This window comes from Balaenoptera physalus (assembly GCF_965194825.1).
Source record: "Balaenoptera physalus genome assembly, chromosome: 13".
Taxonomy (NCBI): domain Eukaryota; kingdom Metazoa; phylum Chordata; class Mammalia; order Artiodactyla; family Balaenopteridae; genus Balaenoptera; species Balaenoptera physalus.
In genome coordinates this window covers 12,054,716-12,073,600 of record NC_138892.1, presented here as the reverse complement: position 1 = coordinate 12,073,600, position 18,885 = coordinate 12,054,716, and the positions used below count along the sequence as shown (strand labels likewise).

At 45.3% G+C, this 18,885-nt stretch overlaps 1 pseudogene across 1 annotated transcript in view; it reads right to left on the bottom strand.

The window, feature by feature from the left end:
* Positions 1 to 9,060: 9,060 nt before the first annotated feature.
* Positions 9,061 to 18,885, bottom strand: part of LOC309641117 (apolipoprotein L2 pseudogene) — a 16,142-nt pseudogene continuing 6,317 nt past the window's right edge. Inside the window, exons 3-4 of the transcript XR_014268581.1 lie at positions 18,061 to 18,181; positions 9,061 to 13,838 (exon numbers count right to left, since the gene is read on the bottom strand). The product of XR_014268581.1 is annotated as an apolipoprotein L2 pseudogene (transcript). The remainder of the gene's footprint in view (positions 13,839 to 18,060; positions 18,182 to 18,885) is intronic.

The window sequence follows — 18,885 nt, the reverse complement described above, 5'->3', positions numbered from 1 at the left end:
CAAATCCTGTTTCCTGCCTGGTGGTTGTGGAGAGCAGCAAATCACTCTGGAAGGCTTGTGATGCTGAGGTCTTTTTTTTTTTTTTTTTTTTTGCCACTCCGTGCAGCACCTAGGACCTTAGTTTCCTGACCAATGACTGAACCCACGCCCCTGAATTGGAAGCATGGCGTCTTAACCGCTGGACCGCCAGGGAAATCCTGCAGAGGTCTTTACAAGCAGTTACAAACTTAATTTTCACATCCACTCCAGGAGGGAAGTACACATTTTATAAATCAAGAAATCAAGGCTCAGAGAGGGAAACAACTTACCGGAGATCTCAGAGATATAAATAAAAACAGAAACCCAGGCCTGATTCCAAAATCGGTGATCTTAACCATTCTGATTTACCTCCCAGGGGAAGGGGATGGGAGTAGGGCTGGAATACAGAGGTCCAGGGTCGCCCTCCCCATACGGGCCTCTCCCCTAGGGTAAATGTCGTGGGGCATCCTGGACCCTTGTTAGCCTGTAGAGGGACAGAAGGAGGGATGGGTATGATTCTATCAGAAGAGTACTCTGCAATTTGCAATTCATTTACTTTTTTATCATGTACTTCAGAATTATTATTTTATTATGTAGGTAGGGAAACGGAGGCAGAGGCAGGGACGTGGCTTGTTCAAGATCACACAGCAAGTGAGCAAAAGAACTAAGGCTCAGAAATAATTTCAGTTAAGTTCCTAACAAACAGACTCTCCCGCAGATAACAAGCACACACTCTAGACAAAATACAAAACAACTACTTCAGGGCTCAGGAAAAGGAACAGAAGCAGGAATATTCTGAAGGGGGTCAAAACATGGATTAAATGATGGGCAGAGAATGAGTTTGCCATTATTTTGCAGCTTTCTCTTGAAGGCAGCTGCAGTCTGGCACACATAGAAATGACTGAAACTCTGATAGAAAGCCTGCCATCTTTCTGGCCTGAAAAAAACCAGAGGACAGAGCCCAGGGCAAACATGACTCTTGGAGAGACAGGAGAAATGGTTAAAGGAGAGAGCCAAAGAAGGGAAACTCCAAATTCTGTGCATAATCTCTACCCCAGTGTCTGACTGATCCTGAACCATATATGCATTAAGCAGACTAAAAGAAGTCTGAAATGAGATGGTAGTTGCCTCTCATCACAGGTAAGAGAGATTTGCAATTTAAGTCTAACCCAGTGAATTGCCTGCCAAAGGGAAAAAAAAATCGTTTTTGGAGGAATAGATTATAAAAGAATCCATAGTCTCTTCAACGTAACATTCATAATGTCCAGGATATTTTCAAAAATTACGTGACATAGAACAAGGAAAATGTATCCCATTCTCAAAACGAAAGACAATCAACAGAGGTCAACCCTAAATGATCCAGATGTGGGAATTAATAAACAAAAATTTAAAGGCATTTATTATAACTATGCTTGATGAGATAAGGAAAAAATGCACGTGTATGAAAAGATAGAAATCTCAGCAGAGGAACAGAAAATACCAAAAAGAAAAAGAAAAAAAGAAAAAGAAGCAAAGAAAATTTTAGAACTGAAATATAGAGTATCTGAAATTTTAAAATGAAATGTTTGCACTTAATAGCAGAATGGGGATGGCAGAGGAAGAGTGACCTTAAACACAGATTTTTTTTAAAGAAAATATCCAATCTAAGGAAACAAGAGAAAAACGTTTAAAAAAATAAAGCCTCATGGTCCTGTAGGAAAATATCAAAAGGTCTAAAAGTAATGGGTAATTGAAGAATTGGGATCTCAGGAGAAGAGAAGAGCAAATGGAGTGGGACAAAAATATCTGAAGAAATAATGGCTGAAAACCTTTCAAGTTTGGTGAAAGAGCTAAATTTACATGTTCAAGAAGTTCTGTGCGGGAATTCCCTGGCGGTCCAGTGGTTAGACTCTGTGCTTTCACTGCCGAGGGCGCAGGTTCGACCCCAGGACGGGGAACTAAGATCCTGCAAGCCGTGCAGAGAGGCCAAAAAAAGAAGAAGTTCTGTGAACCCCAAAGAATGTAAGATAATACTTCCCCAGGCAGCCTAATGCTTTCAAAATGGGCTCTGTAACAAAGTGGCTGCTGGTAGGCAGGCTACGTCTAACCACACAATATGGACTGTCCCTCATCAAGGTTGACTTGACGCCTAATGAATTTCACCCCCAGAAGTGATGGCCTGAGATATCACTGAACTGTCCTCAGGGGGACTCAGCACCATGTCAGCTGGGAGAAAATACCTTGAGCGGTTGAGTTGTTGTCTCGTGAAATGTGTTATGCTCTGAATCCACAGCCAGTATTTAGTGCATTTGCTCCCAAACCATATTTTATGGATCTAGGAATTAAGAAGTTAAGATGAAGGTGATAGATCTCATGATTACACATAATAGACCAATTTCAAAATTTTTCTTTTCAATACCCATGTCTCTGGGACCTTCCGGACTGGAGGTTTTAGTATTTAAGAGGGGAATACCTCCCTGAAGGCAGACAAAAAATCGGTTTCATCGAGTGGCCATGTATTATTCCTTATGCTCCTTGATTTGTGCATAACAATGAGGTGATGGGTTGGATGTGGTAATGGACCTTGATTATCAAGAGAAATTCATACTGTTGCTACACAGGAGGGCAAGAGGAACGTGAGTAGAACTCAAGGGATCTCTTCTACTCATGGACCTCTTGTAGGAATCCTTGGATGACCATAACAAATAACAAAGGGTAAGAGAGAATTTCACAGCCTTACTGAACCAGGACCATCAAAGGGTTCAGGCTTCACAGGAATGAAATTTCCCATAGGTAAGAGGAACACTGAGTGGGATCCCCAGTTAAAGACTTGTATCAGTGGAGCAATGCTCATGGTGGCCGTGGTCTCTACTGCACCTCCTTGCTGCCTGCATATTTATAATATATATGCAAAATATTGAGAAAGGAGCCCAACAGAGCAAGAGAAGCACTGGCATCGTGCTGGGGCCCTCCACCCCATGACATGCCTGCAAGATGCAGTAGGTGGAGATTATTTGTGTTTGTCTACAACAGGGGAAGTGGGGAGTTCATTTACTGCTGTATATGGGTTGACTGGATCCAGAACAGGGTAAGGAGAGTCATTTCTGTTTGTCTGAGAAGAGTGCACGTGTGTATCCAGGAGGCACTCAATCTGGTTCCTCTTGACCTGACACTTTCCCCCCAGGGGTCGTGTCCCTATTACACATTCTTCTTCCTCATCCTTCAGCCTGACTTACTGGTCCAAGAATACAGTCCCCCGACCCAATACCCCCCTGTCTCCTGGAAAATTGACACTGGGATTCCAGGAGTTTGGACCTAAGCCACCTGCTGGCAGGGGCCTCAGGGGACCGACCATAAGCTCCTGGAAGGGGACCTGCCCTCCTCCTGTCCTTCCTAAACTGTGCAGATTTGGTGCTTCTTTTCATTCTCTGACCTGCCCTGGTTCCCTCCCAAAGGGCCCTCTTTTGTGCTCATTTAGCCAGTCTCAGTTTCTGTTGCTTGGAATCAACACCTGACATAGGGGTCACAGTGGAATTGCATAAAGGCACACTGAGCACAATGGGGTCCAGCTCTAAGGGTGTGGGGGGACAGGGTGGTGGATGCTGAATGGCTCCATCACTCAGTACCTGAATCACTGCCCAGACCAAGTCTGTGCAGGAATGGGAATTCTCCAAGAACTGAGGAAGAATTGACAAAGAAATGAACTCATGATTCTGGGATCAGGCAGGTGGATGGCCACAACTGCTGACGTCTTCAGGAAGGAATGGAAGGGCCCATTGAAGGCCTCAGGGAAACACAGGCTGAGAGGGAGTTAGAGGCACTGAGAGAAGTCTTCCAAGGGTGGTTTGTACAAAAGGTCAGAGAAGGCACTGCAGCACGTGCGGAGTGACTTAGGAGATGTCCTGGGATCATTTCCGTGTCCCAGGTCACTTGCTTCCTGCCCTGGGCGCCCAACATGGGAGCCTGTCTGGGGCTGACATGCTCCACACATGGAAGCACAGAGAGTCAATGCCCCGGAGAGCAGGCCCGTGGAGGTGAAAGCAAAAATCAGACGCTCCCTTCTTTCCTCCCTGGAGAGGCTGAACCTGAGGCCATTCCTTGAAGTCTCCTGGGAAGGTCCTGGCAGGTGCAATCCCCCATATGGGTGACCAAGTCAGAACATGGCCTCGTATGGACTTCCCTCCTTCCCTGTTTGACTTCCCCCAGCCTCTCAGTCCCGCTCCCGGGGATCAAGTGAGCCTGGCCTCCAGCCGTGCCTTCGGGGGACCCCAGGCTCCAGCAGGCTACTTTGGGCTGCAGGGAGGCTTTGGGCTTCTGTGCTAAGAGTCATGGGCAACCGTGGAAGAGCTGGAAGCAGGTGCTGCTGAGATCGATATTCTTAAGGGTCATTCTAGTCCCGTGTGGGGAATAGATGGGGTAGGGGGCAGGGGCAGTGCCACAAGGGTAAACACAGGAAGACCATTCTGGAAGCTCATGCAGGACTCTCGCTGAAACGTGAAGGAAGCTTGGGTGAGGTTGTTTGCTGTCTGGCTATCTCTCTCTCTGCCCCTCTGTTTATGGCTGACACCTGCAAACAAGCCCTCTGATCTTAATCAGCCTTGGGTGCCATGTGTCCATCCTGGGTCCAAGGTGCTGGAGGAGGAATGTACCTGTGCTCAGTCCAAGCCAGATGTGCACGGGCTCCCCCAGGTGTCCCAGTGGGGCCTGCGGGGCACCAGGGTCTGAGGGAAATGACTGGATGGGAGCCCAGTGGGCAGGAGGAGAAGCAATGGAGGACTTGCTCCCTGAGCTCCTGGAAGTCAGGCTCCTGGGGAAGGGAAGTCAGGCATCTGGAGCCCAGCTGAGCTGTCAATCAACACAAAGAAGCCTCAGTGAGTCAGTGCATATTTATTGAACCAAAGTCTGTAGAACACAACCTGGGGAGAGCCAGATGGACCTGATATATCTTGCCCAGCCTCTGCCCCAAATGAGGAAGAAACTGAGGGTCAGAGAGGCCGTGTCTATTGGCCCCAGGCTGGTTCATCTCCTTGACACACTGCAAATTTCCTTGACTTGTTGCTGCCATCTGGTTTCATTTTTCTTTCTTTCTTTTCTGTTGTTTTTTTTTCAAATCAACCTCTGTTCCAACACAACACTTGGAATTTTATGGGAACCTCACTGGTCTCTTAGTGCACCTGCGTCCCAAAGAGCAACTGGCAACTTGTCAAACGATCCATCCACTGTGCTGTCATCACCCCCACCGTCAGCAGCATCGTTATCTAGAAGCCACTGCCTGAAGATCTAAATAGTCATTTCTTCGAAGAAGAAGGAAATTTTTTCAGAGTAAATGTACTAGTTGGTCATATCGAAATCGAGGATAGGATGCTCGAATCCATGGGAAGGATGTTGTTAGTAGTAGTGTTTTAATAATGAAGTTAATCGTGTATAGTTCTGGTGTGTAGGGGTTGTGGAATGCTCTTAGGAATAGAATTGTTGTGAATATATTTATTATAATGATGTTGGCCTATTCTGCTAGGAAGAATATGGTGAAGGGGCCTGCTGCGTACTCTACGTTGAAGCTGGATACGAGTTCGGATTCTCCTTCTGTTAAATCAAAAGGGGCTCAGGTGGTTTCTGCTAGGGTAGAAATAAACCATATTTTGGCTAGTGGCCATGAAGGGAAGACTCGTCATAGTTGTTCTTGTGTTGTGGTGAGGGTTGACAGGGTGAAGTATCCATTTATTAAGAGTACTGATAAGAGGATGATTGCTAGTGTTACTTCGTATGAGACTGTTTGCGCTACTGCTCGTAGGGCTCCAATTAATGCGTATTTTGAGTTGGAGGCCCAACCAGATCACAGAATGGAGTATACGGCTAGACTTGCTATTGCTAGTATGAATAATACTCCCAGGTTTATGTTGATGAGGGGTTATGGTGTGGGTAGAGGGATTCATATTGTGAGGGCTAGGGTTAGGGCTAAGATGGGTGCGATGATAAATGTGGAGGTGGAAGATGTAGCTGGTCGTAGGGGTTCCTTAGTGAATAGTTTGATTGCATCGGCAAAGCGTTGGAGTAGACCATGAAGGCCTACAATGTTTGGTCCTTTTTGGAGTTGTATATCGCCTAGGACTTTACGTTCTACTAGTGTCAGGAATGCTACGGCTAGGAGGATAGGAATGATGAGCATTAAAATGTTAATTATAAACATTTTGTTAGGGAGAGGGTTTGAACCTCTGGATATAAAGGTTTAAGTTTTATGCAATTACCGGGCTCTGCCGCAACAAAACCCTGGTCTTGGGTGGTTAGTTTGTGCTTGCTTATTAGGTTGAGATTAGATCATTAATTGTTTTGAAGGTGCTTATTTAAAGTGGGCCTTATTTCTCTTGTCTTTTCGTACTGGGAGAAATGCGTAATAGATAGAAACCGACCTGGATTGCTCCAGTCTGAACTCAGATCACGTAGGACTTTAATCTTTGAACAAACGAACCCTTAACAGCGGTTGCACCATTAGGTTGTCCTGATCCAACATCGAGGTCGTAAACCCTGTTGTTGATAAGAACTTTAGAATAGGATTGCACTGTTATCCCTAGGGTAACTTGTTCCGTTGATCAATTTTTTGGATCAATAAGTGATATTATGCTTTGGCTAGTAGGTCTAGGCTTTAATCACTCAGAGGGTTTTTTGTGCTCCAAGGTCACCCCAACGAAATTGTCAACCCATGTGAAATTTTGTTATTCCTTGGCGGTTTAAGATTATGGTTCTTGGGTTGATTAATTGAAGCTCCATAGTGTCTTCTCATCTTATTTTGTTATCCCCGCCTTTTCACGGGGAGGTCAATTTCACTGATTAAAAGTAAGAGACAGTAAAACCCTCATGTGGCCATTCATACAAGTCCTTATTTAGAGAACAAATGATTATGCTACCTTTGCACGGTCAGGATACCACAGCCGTTTAACGATTGTCACTGGGCAGGCGGTATCTCTAATGCTGGTGTTGCCAGAGGTGATGTTTTGGTAAACAGGCGGGGTTTGTGTTTGCCCAGTTCCTTTCAGTTTTTTAAATCTTTCCTTGAGTGCACACCTGTGTTGGGTTAACAGCGTTTTTAATAAATGATTTAGTGTTGGATTGTATTTATTTACTGTTAATTATCAGTATGTTATTAGTTGCTGATGTGAGCTTGTGCAAGGAGAAATATTTCTTGTTACTCATGTTAACAGTATTGCTTCTATAGTCTTATAGATTAGTCCAGTAATGAGGCTAGGAGTTGATTTACTTAATATTGGAATTGAAATGTGTTTTGTTGTTGATCTTGAACGCTTTCTTAATTGATGGCTGCTTTTAGGCCAACTATGGTATTGTTTGTTTTTACTCTCTAGTTAAGGTTGTATCCATTTCTAAAAAACTGTACCTTTTTAGACTAACGTTTAAATATACGTTGAAGCTTATTATGGTTTTTAGTATTATTTAACGTTGAACTGAAATTCTTTTCCTGGACAACCAGCTATCACCAGGCTCGTCAGGCCTGTCACCTCTACTTATAAATCTTCTCGCTATTTTGCCACATAGATGAGTTTGTTCTAGTAACTATTCATAAGTAGCTCATCTGGTTTAGGGTAGTTTAGCTTAAGTTCTCTTTGTTAAGTTGTTACTAGTTAAGTCATTATGCAAAAGGTACAAGGGGTAAGCTTTGCTTTTTATTACTTTTAATATTTCTTTTATCATTCCCTTATGGTACTTTCTCTATAGCGCCATCAGTGTTTAAATTTCTATCTCCTATACTTTAGATGTCTGGTGAATGTGTTATTTGACTAGCTTGTGTCAGTATGGTGGGAAAGGTGTGGGCTAGGTTTAGTTCAAGACATACATAGATCATGAAATCTTCTAGGTGTAAACTAGGTGCTTTATTTAAGCTATGTCTTGTTTTATCCAAGCACACTTTCTAGTATGCTTACCTTGTTACGACTTCTCTCCTCTCATATGATTGTTTAGCATGTGTTGATGGACTGTGGCTTTGTCATGGCACTTGAGGAGGGTGATGGGCAGTGTGTGCGTGCTTCATGGCCTTATTCAATTAAGCGCTCTACTCTTGATTTACTACTAAATCCTCCTTTAGTTTTTAGGTTTCATAAAAACTTTCATGTGGATAAAGGGTGTTCTTGGTGTAGAAAATGTAGTCCATTTCTTCCCACCCCATAGGTTACACCTTGACCTAACCTTTTTATTTTTGATTAATATATATTTATTATTTTTTATTTTTATTTTTATTTTTATTTATTTTATTTTATTTTTGGCTGTGTTGGGTCTTTGTTTCTGTGCGAGGGCTTTCTCTAGTTGCAGCGAGTGGGGGCCACTCTTCATCGCGGTGCGCGGGCCTCTCACTGTCGCGGCCTCTCTTGTTGCGGAGCACAGGCTCCAGACGCGCAGGCTCAGTAGTTGTGGCTCACGGGCCCAGTTGCTCCGCAGCATGTGGGATCTTCCCGGACCAGGGCTCGAACCCGTTTCCCCTGCATTGGCAGGCAGATTCTCAACCACTGCGCCACCAGGGAAGCCCTGACCTAACCTTTTTATGTGTTATAATTATGCTTACTTCTGCTCCTTTTTAGGGTTGGCTGAAGATGGCGGCATATAGACTGGAGTAGCCAAGGCTGGCGAGGTTGATGGGTCATAGAGCAGGCTCCCCTAGAGGGGTGTGAAACACCGCCAAGGACTTTGAGTTTTTAGCTGTTGCTAGTAGTACTCTGGCAAATAGTCTAGTTCTTATGATTATTTGGGTTTAGGGCTAAGCATAGCGGGTTATCTAATCCCGGTTTCGGTCTTAGCTATCGTGTGATCAGAACATATTAAAGTCACTTTCGTAGTTTACTTTTGTTTTAATTATGGCTTTTTACAGCTTAATTAAGGTTTAACTTTATCTTGTATGGTTCTTTAACACGCTTTACGCCATAGTTCTATTAATTCGGGTCAATCATATGACCGCGGTGGCTGGCACGAAATTTACCAACCCTAATTAACATGGCTTAGTCACACTTCCGTTTATGGCTCAGTTTTTTTTTTTTTTTTTTTTTTTTTTTAAAGGGCAGCGGCTTAAGAAGAATCCACCTGCTTTCTTTTTTTTTTTTTTTAAAGATTGATTGATTGATTGATTGATTGCTATGTTGGGTCTTCGTTTCTGTGCTAGGACTTTCTCTAGCTGCGGCAAGTGGGGGCCACTCCTCATCGCGGTGCGCGGGCCTCTCACTATCGCGGCCTCTCTTGTTGCGGAGCACAGGCTCCAGACGCGCAGGCTCAGCAGTTGTGGTTCACGGGCCCAGTTGCTCCACGGCATGTGGGATCCTCCCAGACCAGGGCTTGAACTCGTGTCCCCTGCATTGGCAGGCAGATTCTCAACCACTGCGCCACCAGGGAAGCCCCCTATGGCTCAGTTTTTATCACTGCTGTCTCCCGTGGGGGTGTGACTGAGCAAGGCGTGGTGAGCTGCTGGTACGGCGTGCTTGACACCTGCTCCTTTTAATCTTAGTGATTTAGGGGGCATTCTCACCGGGGTGCGGATACCTGCATGTGTAATTCTATTAAAAACCAATGGAAAGGCTGGGACCAAACCTTTATGTTCGTGGGGCTAGTGGGCCCATCTAGACATTTTCAGTGTCTTGCTTTATGAGATGTTCGAGCAACATTAACTTGCTGCGCATAGGTGATGTTTGTATGGTTGTATTATGTGGCTTATGTCAGACTTAGTATTAGATTTTTGATAAAATGGTTGGCGAATCTAGGGGGATGTCTGTCTATATGGGTGGTGAATATCTAAGTAGCTCATCTGTATGATAGGAAGGGGGTTGAGGTTGATTCATTGGGATATAGAACTGTTCTAAGCCGTGGGGGGAATAGTAAAGTGCTATGTCCTGTAACCATTAACTGATTGTACAACTCAGGTTGCTCTTGCCAAATAACAGATACATCCAAGTCCAGCAACAATTTGCTTGACTGTGTTAAGACCTTTTAAAGTCATAGCTGAGTCTAAGCACTTTCCCCCCCAAAATAAAAAATACCAAATGTATGAAATCACAGTTATGTGTGAGCATGGGCTGATTAGTCATTAACCCATTGAGATGTTTTATTTAATGGGAAAGAGTGGGCGATTTTAGGAGAGATGGCCCTGAAGTAAGAACCAGATGTCTGATAAAGTTCATCAATAGAAACCCTCACAAGCCATGGGCCTGGAGCGAGAAGAGGGACACCTGCCGAGCGGGTTGATGGTTTCACACGGACTGGTGATTAAGCTCGTGATCTAATGGACAGGATTCCAAACATGTTGGCTTGGACCAATTTAACTTAATGTGCTATGTACGACCAATAATGTATATGTACTATGTAATATTAATGATATAATGTACATGCTTATTAGGCATGTGGTAAATAATGCAATGCACGATTATACATACAATGTACGTGCATATATACATGGGAAAGAGACATTATAGCGGTTATGTGGCGGTAACAGACATGCACAATACGCATAGCATGTATGTAGTAGAATGAATTATTTTTAGTACTGAAATAGCACTGTAGTTTTATGAATGTCTTATAATATATTATTTTCAGGGAATAGTTTATATAGAATTTCAGCTCTGGGGGCTGGCGGTGAAGTTTAGTGCTTCTTCCTTGTGTCTCGGGGAGATATGTTGTTCTCCTTTTCCGGTTTACAAGACCGGGGTATTGTGTTATACTACAAAGACTCTTCACTTTAGGAACTTGTTTTCAATGAGACTAGTTACTGGTATTAACACTAGGATTAAAAGAAAGTATAAAATGGATGCAAATTGTCCGATAATCATATATGAGTGTTCCACGGGCTGTCCTCCGAGCCATGTTAGCGTTAGTAAGTTTGCTACTAGTACTCAAAATAAGAATTGACTGAAGGGTTGGAATATCATGCTTCGCTGTTTGGATATATGGAGAATTGGAATAAATGCCAGGATTAGGATTGAGAGCAGCAGGGCCAAGACTCCTCCTAGCTTGTTGGGGATTGATCGTAAAATTGCATACGCGAATAGAAAATACCATTCTGGCTTGATGTGTGGTGGCGTGCTGAGTGGGTTTGCTGGGGTGTAGCTGTCGGGGTCTCCGAGCAGGTCGGGTGAGAATAGAGCTAATATTAGTGAGGCTAAGGATAATAGTAAGGCGCCTAGGATATCCTTGATTGTATAGTAAGGGTGGAATGGGATTCTGTCTGTATCAGATGGAATTCCTATGGGGTTGTTGGACCCTGTTTCGTGAAGGAATAAAATAGGTGGACGGCAGCTAGTGCTGTGATGATGAAAGGGAGAATGAAATGGAAGGCGAAGAATCATGTTAGTTTTGCTTTATCTACAGAAAAGCCACCTCAAATTCATTCGACGAGGGTAGTGCCGATATATGGGATTGCTGAGAGTAGGTTTGCGATGACAGTTGCGCCTCAGAATGATATTTGTCCTCAAGGTAGGACGTAGCCTATGAATGCGGTGGCTATGACTATAAGTAATAGGATAATTCCAATATTTCATGTTTCCTGAAAGGTATAGGACCCATAGTATAGGCCACGTCCTACGTGGGCATAAAGGCAGATAAAAAATATGGAAGCTCCGTTTGCGTGTATATATCGAATGACTCAGCCATAGTCGACATCTCGGCAGATGTGTGTTACTGATGAGAAGGCAGCTGTTGTGTCTGGTGTGTAGTGTATTGCTAGAAATCGGCCTGTTAGGATTTGTAGGATTAGGCAGATGCCTCGTAAGGAGCCCAAATTTCATCATGGTGAAATATTTGATGGGGTAGGGAGGTCAATGAATGTATTGTTGAGGATTTTTATTAGTGGGTGGGTTTTTCGGGTGTTGGTCATTGGTGTTCTTGTAGTTGAATGACAACGATGATTTTTCATGTCATTGGTCATGGCTGGAGTCCGTGTGAGAATAATGATGACATATATTGTATTCATTTTAAGTATTATTTTTGTGATTAGTTTTGTGCGGGTTTCTTCAAAACCTTCGCCTACACACACACACACACACACACACACACACACACACACACACAATGGAATATTACCCAGCCATAAAAAGAATAAAATAATGCCATTTGGGGCAGCTTGGATGGACCTAGAAATTATCATACTAAGTGAAGCAAGTCAGAAAGAGAAAGACAAAGACAAATATATGATACCACTTATATGTAGAATCTAAAAAATAGTACAAATGAACTTACTTACGAAACAGAAACAGACTCACAGACACAGAAAACAAACTTATGATTATAAAAGGGGAAAGGTGGAGGAGGGACAAATTAAGAGTATGGGATTAGCAGATGCACACTAGCATACAAAAAATAGATAAACAACAAGGATTTACTGTAGAGCACAGGGAGCTACAGGTATAACTGAAACACTTTGCTGTACACTGGAAACCCACTCAATAGTACAAATCAACTATGATTCATTAAAAAAACAAACAAGAAGAAATCACTGCCTAATTAAGATAAACCTGCTGGAATCAAAGGTGAGTTGATACTGGAAAAGTAGGGCTAGAGACCACCACCAGAGACATCAAACCCTGGGGAGGGGTGAGAGAGGAGCCCCTGCTACCTCTCCTGGATCAAACAATCCTAACTCTTTGGCTTTTTCCCGTGTTCAACCCTTTCATATTCCTGGCCTCTTGTTGCTAGTTCCCCCTGCCTCTCCCTTTATTCTGCCCCCAGACACTGCCCCCCCAGTGTCTTCTTTAGTCCAAAATAAGTGGCTTCTCTCCTCCCCTCACTCTCTAGGCCCCTCCCTTCATCCAGGCTCCACGCTCCTTCCTTCTCTCTCCCCCATCTGCCACCTGCATTCATCCCTCCCCTGCTGTGCTCAGCTACAGAAATGCCAAATTCCTAACACGTAGCTACATCTATGTTATCTCGCCCTCCTTTTCCCTCTAACAAGGTGCCTCCGTGCCTTGGCCCCCGCAAGTGTCCCTGGTCCCTGCACAGCTTGGGGAGTGGCTGAGTCAGGTCCTACTGCAGACTCTCATAGATCCGGGTGAGCACCTCCAACTTCTTCTCCAGCTCCCGGGCCAGCTGCCTCAGCCTTTCAGCCGACTCCGTCTTTGCCCCCTCATACAAGTGCTTTGCCTCTTTCACCAGGAAGGCCACATCCATCAGAAGGCAGACACCTGCAGTGGCCGCACCCACAATCCCGGCTCCTTTGGTCATTGCCAGAGCCGTGCTTTTGAAAGTAACCTCTTCCTGCTGGCTGCTTTGGACTGAGATTATTCCACTGCTGATGAAGACGTTTGCATCCGCTGCTAAGCCAGGGTTGCTTTTGACCGGCTCCATGGCACGGATATTCATTTCAATGCGTTGCACGGCTTCTGTGAATTTCTTTGTTGTGCTAACAGTTTGGGGGCTGATCTTAAGTACCTCCAGGAGCGCCAGTTGACATCAGGCGACTGACTTCGGGTTTTGCTGACAATGTGCTGACGAGTTCCACGATGCTGGTGTACACACTGGTCACAGCAGCTGCTGCTCCCAGCCCTAACCCAGTGGCCGAGAGTGCCAGACTCGCCCCCGCTGTCATGGGTGCCAAAGCCAGGTCAAGTATGGTCAGGACACCAGACACAGCGCCAGTGGAGTAGGCCACAATGTTGGAGATGGTGCGGTCCCTGTGGACCTTGTCAACCTTGTCTGTGAGTGCGTGGAGCTTTCCTATGAGCTCCTCTAACTCCCATTTTACCCGAGGAAACCTGTTCAAAAACCCCTTCCTGTCTAGCTGGTCTTTTTGGAGCGTGACTTGGTGCTCCACGGCCAAGTCTGCTTTCAGCTCACTCAGATATTGATGCAGTGCATCTGAGTCTTTCCTGTAACAATGAAGGTCAAGGGATTAGAAAGACAGTTTGCTTGTCCATAAAATAGGCTCAACAAGATCTATTCTGTAAATCACAGAGATTTTGTTATAAATCAGATAGAAAAGAATTTCACAAATGTAAATTCCTCTCTTTCAACATTAAACACATGTTTTTGTATCTTGTAGATGCTCCATATACTTATTCAATCATGGAATAAATAAGCAAAAGTCATCTTAGGATACATTTAACTTAAGATAGGTATTTGAGGGAATTCCCTGGTGGTCCAGTGGTTAGGACTCTGTGCTCCCACTGCAGGGGGCACAGGTTCGATCCCTGGTTGGGGAAGTAGGATCCCACAAGCTACGTGGCATGGCCAAAAAAAAAAAAAAAAATGCTATTTGATAAAGACGCCTCAGAGGCAGGTCAACACAATCACTTCCAAAGAGTAGGTAGAGTGGGAACTCCACAGATAAACACAGAGAAGTGGGATTGGAGCAGAAAAACCTTCATTCAGAGAACCTGAGTGTGTAGTGAGGAATCAACCTGCCCTTTGCCCTTGGCTACTGGGAAGGGGTCCCTAAGCCCCTAGAATATTCTGGCTGATAGGAGTGTCCTTGTCTGCCTGGGCCTTTGGCCACTGGATAGTCTAACAGGGTGACATGTGATGGGGCCTCTGGGTCACGTGGTAGCACATCTGACCTCTGGAGGAGCTGGACACTAGGGCATTAGTCTGACCTCCGGGAGGGCAGGAGACAACAGGTCAGCTGTGCAGGCAGCACGTGACTGAGCCCAAATAAAACTCCATACACTGAGGGTCCTGTTGAAAAAGGTTCTCTCCTTGGTCAAATTTTAGTCAGGCTCTTCTGAGCCCTCTTCTCCAATAGGCTTCAACCTCCACCTTTGGTGTCCTGTCCTTGACGGCCTGTATTGCCCAGTCTCAGCAAAAATTCGTCCAAGTCAGTTTAGTGAGAAGCCTTCCCACTGTTTAGATCTTATCATGTTTGATATCTGATCAAACTCCTCATCTCCCACCTTTGATGCATAAGTCCTTTACTTGCTTTTAGCAAGAATCCTGTTAGCAAATTTCAGCAAGAATCCCCCTGCCCTCGATGTCTCCTCTCAGTGATTTTCCATCCCACCCCCCTCACTCTGATCATTGGCTACAAATCTCCACTCATCTTTGCTGTATTCGGACTTGAGCCCATCTGTCTCCTCTGCTGCAATGGTCTTCACACCTATCACGATAGTCCTGAAGAGAGTCTTCCTTATTGTTTTAACAAGAGTCAGAATATATTTCTTTAAACAGGGTGAACGTCCCTGGCGGGCAGTGCTCCGTGTGCCCTGCCACACACTGAATCCAAGACAGTGACATGTCCTGAGGACAATGGAAGCTTCCTGTGTGAAACCCGCCCAGACTCTGCCCTGTGGCTGATGGGAACCGGCATCCTTCCCTGTAATAAACCGTAACTGGGATCGTGACAGTTTTCAGGGAGTTCTGTGCCTCCTTCTAGGGAATTCTCAGACCTGATGGTAGCTTTGGGGATCTCCCAAATTTGCCATTGGTGTCAAATGTAAGGACAGTCCTAGGGACCGTGCCTCAGACTTTGAGGAACGGCTAGCTCTGCGTACTTAGAATTAAAAAAAAAAAACCCCAACTCAGAGCTAAAAGTGACCTTAACGATCATTTTGCCTGGCATCTGCTGTCTTCCAAGGCTGATGCCCTTGGCCTTCCCAGCTGAAGGTCACTGGGTCCATCCACTGCCCCAGTTGACTGGGAAGCAGGTGATGTGCTATTGACCCTGGTTCCCCTTGGACCCTCCAGCCCGCCTCACTGATTCCTGACCCATCACCCAGCACCCCCGACCTCTCAGGGGTCACCAGCTTAACTCATACCTTAGCTGGTGAACAGCTTCACATGCCTGCACACCAAGGCCATGTGCAACTTTATGGAACCTCTCAAAGATTCAAGAGACTTTAAGAAACATCCATGTGAACTGCTAAGCCTGAAGAGACCTGCATTTGCACAAGCTGGTGGAGGAAGAATTTTCCTCTTTGGTGGGGACTTGTGAAGTCTCGTCAGAATCCCTCAAAGTACACAAAATTGGCAGCCACTCACTGTGATGCTGGAGGTCTCACTAAGCCACACGGCCTTCCCACTGGTCAGGGCTACTCTATGTAGATTGGAAGAGGGTCCCAGACGGCAATGGAGAACCCCAGGTCCCAGGCAGAGTGTGGAGGACACAGTCACCCAGGGCCCTCTACGCCCAGCATGAGGGGATCAGGTCAGGGAGGGAAGAAATGTCCCCTCTCCCACTCACAGGGCCTCTGCTAGGGTCACAGCCCCTTCCATTTTGTGTCCTAGGGACCCACTCGCCTCACTCTAGTCCTGGCTCTGCTGCCCAAGCCTTCCTACTAGTCCTCCAACCTGGACCCCTCTGCTCCATCCTGACCCCTGGGTCTGACCCTGGTCCAGGCCTCCCTGGGCCTTTGGATGAGATGATTGCACTTGGTTCCCCGCCTCTGACCCTGCAGTTCACTCTAAGGCCATGACCACAATCCATCAGATTGAATTGCTATTCCCACTGGACATATGACAGATCTGAGACTCCAACTCTTAAGCTCAGAGCCCCAGAGTTGGGCAGGGATAGAGCCAGGATCCAACCCAGCTCCATCCAATTCCACTCCAGCCTCTCTGCCTTATGGGCCAGCAGGATCCTGCAGTGTTGGTACAGTTCCTAAGATGGAGATTAAAAGGGCTCCAGCCAGAATCCCCAGGAACACAGACTGATGGTGTCAGGATTTTCTGACTTGTCCCAAAAGAAGTCCTACTTGGTTCTCATCTACAGGAAGCAGACCCTTGGCTCCTGTCTCTTCCCAACAGCTTTTGAGAGTTAACATTAGGAACCTGGACCACAGCAGTGAAAGCTCTGAATCCCAACCACTAAACCACCAGGAAATTCCCTTTAGACACTGTTTTTCAAAGCAGTTGTCTAAATAGTGGTGGCGCAGTGTTGGATCCTCAGGTTCCCTGAAATAGAATACTCTGGACCTCGATGGCCACCTTTATTCACCTAGAGAAAGGACTTTTCCATTTGGAGGTGAACCTGTTGGAGTCACAGGGTCCGGAGAAAAACGGAGGAAGTTATAGGAAGAGACAAACCAAAACCGTATAGAACCAGCTGGAACCAAGGTGGCAAGGTATCTGACCTCACCACACCCTCAGTCTCATTCTAGGCTGATTTTACTTCATTAGCTACTAGATGACACACCTACGGATGACCATGACCGGAAGATGCAGACCAAAAAAGATAAAAAGGGCGTGGCACCCCATTTCCAGGAAAGCCTGACCCCTTCCCTGCAGATGAATGCTCTGCCTCCCTGTCTGTCATTAGCCTCACTCCTCTTCCCTCTGTCTTTACTCTTTAAAATCAAATCCCTCTCACCATGTGGTGAGAAGTTGATCTGTGAATTAAGTTCCCACTTCTCCATTCTTTGGCCACTGAAGAAAACTTGGGCTGCATGGATCTCAGCTTCGGTTTCGGGTTTTTTTTGGTTGCAGAAACCTGAACTAGCATCATCTCTTCTGTACTTTCTTTTAATTCTTGTGCTTATATCTCGCTTAATCAAGCGAGACTGAAAATAACCTCCTAAAAAGAAGAGCCTTTGCAGTCTATGTATTACCCTGGTTTTGTAAATCAGAAAAGAACAGCATATCCCCCCTAAGACTTAAGGAAGACGTTCCAGCTCCACCTTCAGCTCCCGAAGCTGAAATTCTACTGAGACGATTCCCTGAACAATTGACTTATGGGACATTAACACTATCTTTAAGTACTCTATAAGCATTAAAAATAACCTCATAAAAACTGAAAATAAAAGAAAGTTAACATTAATTGAGCACATACTATGTTCAGCCATCATGTGAAGCACTTTGCATGCATGATCTCAGTTTCCTCACAATAAAACTGAACAGATGAAGAAACTAAGGCAGAGAGTAGTTCAGTAACTTGTCCAAGGTCATAACATGCCCCTTCCTTGCAGGTTTCATCTCTTCTCAACCTGAGGCTGTTCACTGCCAGCAAATGACAAGGAGGAAACATTCCCCATGGAAGCTTGAGAAGGAACATCCTCGACCCCAACCATAGGATCCTGCCTGGAGGAGGTGTGTCTGCCAGGAGGAAACTAGCCTGGGGCAGGGGGATGTGGGTGACATTCCTGGTGCATCCATGCAGGTTACCTGGACAAAGCGGCCTTAGTCTCAATTCTCTTCAGGACTTCAGTCAGCAGGAGTAGCAGTTCCTCTCTGCTCATTATGTCCCAGAGGCACCCAATGACGTCCTCAAAAAAGCTCTCAACATCTAGATGAAAAGAAAAGGGAATAAGATTAGAAGAATTTGTGGTGGAACATAAATGGTATTGAGTGTAAAGGGGTTAAAGTTCATCTTCCTGAGCAGCAGTCACCTGGGGTACTATTGGTGGAGTTACTTGCTGTTATGGATGGAACCGTTTCTCTCCCACCCTGGAATCCATATGTTGAAGCCCTGATCCCCCAGGTAGGTGACTGTATTTGAAGATAGGGCCTTTAAGGAGGTAATTACTGTGAAATGAGGTCATAGATGTGGGGCCCTAATCCAATAAGCTTCCTGTCCTTATTAGAAGAGAAGAGATACCAGATTCTCTCTCTCTCTCTCTCTCTCCCTCCCCAATCCCCCCCGTGCCCCCGATACAGAGGACAGGCCATGTGAGGACAGAGCAAGAAGGCAGCTGTGATTTGCAAGCGAGGAGGAGAGGTCTCACCAGAAACCAACCCAGCCAGTACCTTGATCTTGGACTTCCAGCCTCCAGAACTAATTATCTACTCCTGGGATTTAGATGTCTTTAGGAATCTAAAATTTTAACCCTTTAGAAGGAGAATGAAGACAGGGCACATATGGTTCATTAGTTACCACTTCCAGCAGAGTCCAGAAAGCACCCGATAAATGAATGTTTTCATGTTTTGTCAGTGAAACAAACAAATATTCACATGAAATGGGAAAAAGACTGTAATGACTATAAATAGTCT